A 4,362-nucleotide genomic window follows, 5' to 3' on the forward strand; every position below is an offset into this window, starting at 1 on the left:
TGGGGACGAGATGAGGCGCTGGTTGATCCCGGGGCGACCAAGGCGGCGAGTAGGGCCAGGCGCCGACCCTGAGTGCAGCCTGACCCACCCTCGCGTGTGCGCCCTCCCCGGCCGGGCCCACCTATGAACCTGACGAGCCAGAGCGGGGAGGCCAGCACCGGCCAGCTGTGCTCTTCACCAACTTCAACCAGGACAACACAGCAGTGAAACGGGGATCAAGAGCAACTGGTCCTGGCCATCTCGCTGTTGTCTGGTCCCTAGCTGTTGGTAGTAAATCCAGTTATAAATTTTTCTTTCTTCTGTGGATAGGCTGGAACAGATCTATGAACGCACCAACATGGAAGGTGTATGCATTGTAGAGAGATTGTTCTCCAGCAGCTTAGCGGCCATCGTGAGCCTTAAAGCACCAAGGAAGCTAAAGGTGTGCGCCACTTTAAGGGAACTGAGATCTGCAACTACAGCTACTCCAACACGATTCTGGCTGTGAAGCTCAACAGGCAGAGGCTGATAGCATGCCTGGAAGAGTCCCTGTACATCCACAACATTCGGGACATGAAGGTACTGCACATGATCAGGGAGACGCCTCTAAACCCTGCAGGCCTGTGTGTGCTGTCAACAATGACCACTGCTACTTGGCTTACCCAGGGAGCGCAACCATCGGACAGATGCAGGTCTTCGATACCATTAATTTGAGAGCTGCAAACATGATTCCGGCTCATGACAGTCCTTTAGCAGCGTTGGCTTTTGATGCTAGTGGAACTAAGCTTGCCACGGCTTCAGAGAAGGGGACCGCGATTAGGGTATTTTCCATTTCAGAGAGACAAAAACTTTGAGTTTCGGAGAGGAGTGAAGAGGTGCCTGAGCATCTCCTCCCTGGCCTTCAGCATGGACAGCATGTTCCTCTCCGCCTCCAGCAACACAGAGACCGTGCACATCTTCAAACTCCAGACTGTGAAAGAAAAACCCCCAGAGGAGCTCACCACCTGGACTTGGTACTTTGGGAAGTGCTCATGGCCTCCACCAGCTACCTGCCTTCCCAAGTAACAGAAATGTTCAACCAGGGCCGAGCCTTCGCCACGGTCCGCCTGCCATTCTGCGGCCACAAAAACATCCGGTCGCTAGCCGCAATTCAGAAGATCCCACGGTTGCTGGTGAGCGCCTCCGACGGGTATCTGTACATGTACAACCTGGAACAGGGGGACGGCGAGTGCACCCTGATGAAGCAGCACCAGCTGGATGGCAGTCTAGAAACGGCCAATGAGATCTTGGACTCTGCCTCTCACTCAGACTGCCCCTTAGTCACTCAGAGGTACGGCGCGGCTGCAGCAAAAGCCTATGCAGATGACCTGGGTGCCATGGGCGGCACCTGCCTGGAGGATGAGACCAGCGAGCAGCCCCCATGATTCTTCGGACTGAACTTGACCTATGACCTCTGACCCGGGGAGCAGAGACCACTGGCTTCACAGAGGACTTTGTGCATTGCTGCTATTGACCAGAGTCGAGGGAGAGGATGGCAGAGACTTTATTAAAAAATAAAAATAAAAAGATTGTAGTGGTAGTCTTAACTCCACAACACTGAGGAAATATATCGTTTTCACTTCAGTGGCTTTTAATCCTGCTTATGAATTTTAGCTTTTTGTTTGTTTTCTTTTCGCCAAAAATAACTTAAAATTTGTTTGGTGAAGCCCACAAAACCTCCTTGCTTTGCATGCGTGAATGTGCCAAGCCAGCGTAGAAGAGCTAGAAACCACTTTCCAACCACCTGCCGTTGGGTTTTTCATATCTGTACGTATGCCAAGTGCATCAGAAAACCGTGGCCGAGCACACCGGGTCTGCTTGTCAAGGCTGGTTCTGCAGTGACAGGTCCAAGGCTGCCCACTGGGTGTGCTGGGCGGACCTCAGCCTGGGACACGAGTCCTCCCTCCCTAGGGCCCCACCTGGACCATTTTCCCTTTATTTTGTTAATTAAATTCTTTCCAGATTGGATCATCCTGGGATTTTGTCCATGGTGGACTTCTGTTTCTGATCTTGTTTTCCATGTGGATACCGGAGAAGAGCGAGGTTCTTTCTGACACTCAGAAACCTGTCAGGCAGCAAATGAACTTGAAAGATTGCCTGGACTCCCCAGAGCAAAGGAAAGCAATTTTGTTTGTATAATTAAATGATCTGTTCTTCTACTAAAAAAAAAAAAATAGAATAAAATTTTACAAGGTAAGATGTAATATTAAAATAATTACACAAATATTGCTGTAAAGACTAAGATGTCATGCTGTGGAGGGAGAACTGGAGAGTTTACGAAAAGTAGAACATGGAAAAAAACGCAGGACTACCAGCACAGAGCAGGAAGGAAGCACATCATGTGTCCTGGTCCCTGGCCAGTTCCCATTTTCACTCTTAACCATTTTAAGCAATTGGATCATCAGTTTGCAAGAGGCTGTTTGGACAGCAGTGCAATCCTTTTCCCATCAAGGCATTTCCTGAACTCAGTTACCCAGATCATCATTAAAGTCTCAGATGCTTTGGACAGCATTTCCAGCTATAGCCAGGCAAGGATGTCAGCAAATCCTCCTTATTATAGTTCAAGCAATTAAAATGCAGAAAAAAATTGACAAAACAGTTTCTTTTTGCTTAGAGATGGGGGTCTTGCTCTGTTGCCCAGGTTGGTCTCGAATTCTTGCCCTTAAGCAATCCCTCCAGCCTCAGCCTCCTAAGTAGCTGCGACTATAATACACACCGCTACTCCCAGCTCAAAACAATTTTGGTGCTCTGGAAACAGACATAAAACCTTCCAGTCTGAGATACATTGTTTGAAAAACCACTGAACTTTGGGTAGGAACAGTGGGAGTCTGTAGTGTTCTTGCCTGGGCTGTTCCCATTCCCCTCACTCCTCCAACTCAAGTGATTGTGAAGGTTCTGCTGACACAAAATGGAACACGAGGATGAGCAAGTGGCTGTGGTTGAAAGAGGGTTCACTCCATTTGGAGGTGTGAGTAGCAGCCAAACCCAAAACATCGTCATTAGAAATAATCCAGTGCTGTGCAGGCAGGGATGGCCTATGGCTTCTACTGGCCTGAGGTTGAAGTTGTAGCTACAGCAAGATTTTTGGCTGATCGGAGGCTGGATGCATGTGCAAAGATCAAAGAGGGCTCAACAAAAAGTAAAAGTCTGGACAGACTGGAAAGCAGCCTGAATATTAAAATTACTCACCTACCTACACACAGATCCATCAGCAGAGTGCAGAAGTCTGACTGGTTGAGATGTCAGCACAACCTCTCTCCAGAAACTGGCTGAGCTAAGCTACGCAGACACAAGGCAACTCCCTAGAATTTTAAAATAAGCCTAAGCCAGGCATAGTGGTTCATGCCCGTAGTCCCAGCTACTCGGGAGGCTGAGACAGGAGGGCTGCTCGAGCCCAGGAGTTCAAGGCTGTAGTATGCTATGATCCCACCTGTGAATAGACAACTGCACCCCAGCATGGACAACACAGGGAGACTGTCTCTTAAAAGATGAACACAAGAATGTTGAAAAAACAAAACTGATGATTATAAAATGGAATCAAGTAGGCTGGCCCCGGTGGTTCACGCCTGTAATACAGCACTTTGGGAGCCCCAGGCATGTAGATCACCTGAGGCCAGCAGCTTGAGACCAGCCTGGCCATCATGGCAAAACCATCTCTACAAAAATAAGCCAGGTGTGGTGGTACACATCTGTAATCCCAGCTAGTTGGGAGGCTGAGGCAGGAGAATCACTTGAACCTGGGAGGCAGGGGTAGCAGTGAGCCGAGATTGTACCACTGCACTCCAGCCTGGGTGACAGAGTAAGACTCTGTCTCTAAATAAATGGAATCAAGTGAAAAGTTTGATGTTGAAAACAGCACTATAATGCATGAAAAGTTAACTAGAGAGGCCAGGCACGATGGCTCACACCTGTAATTCTTGGCACTTTGGGAGGCTGAGGCAGGCAGATCACTTGAGGTCAGTAGTTCAAGACCAGCCTGGCCAACCTGGCGAAACCCCATCTACTAATAATACAAAAATTAGCCAGGCATGGTGGCATTTGCCTGTAATCCCAGCTACTGGGAAGCTGAGGCACAAGAATCACTTGAACCTGGGAGGTAGAGGTTGCAGTGGGCCAAGATCACACCACTGCATTCCAGCTTAGGCAACAGTGAAATTGTGTCTCAAAAAAAAAAAAGAAGCCGGGCGCGGTGGCTCAAGCCTGTAATCCCAGCACTTTGGGAGGCCGAGGCGGGTGGATCACGAGGTCGAGAGATCGAGACCAACCTGGTCAACATGGTGAAACCCCGTCTCTACTAAAAAAAAAATACAAAAAATTAGCTGGGCATGGTGGCGCGTGCCTGTA

The 4,362-nt window shown here is 49.1% G+C and overlaps 1 pseudogene; it reads left to right on the plus strand.

Moving 5' to 3' along the window:
• Positions 1-95: 95 nt before the first annotated feature.
• LOC101038529 (WD repeat domain phosphoinositide-interacting protein 2 pseudogene) lies at positions 96-2,164 on the plus strand (annotated as a pseudogene).
• The last annotated feature ends 2,198 nt before the right edge of the window (positions 2,165-4,362 follow it).

The sequence above is a fragment of the Saimiri boliviensis genome, chromosome 1, assembly GCF_048565385.1.
Source record: "Saimiri boliviensis isolate mSaiBol1 chromosome 1, mSaiBol1.pri, whole genome shotgun sequence".
Taxonomy (NCBI): domain Eukaryota; kingdom Metazoa; phylum Chordata; class Mammalia; order Primates; family Cebidae; genus Saimiri; species Saimiri boliviensis.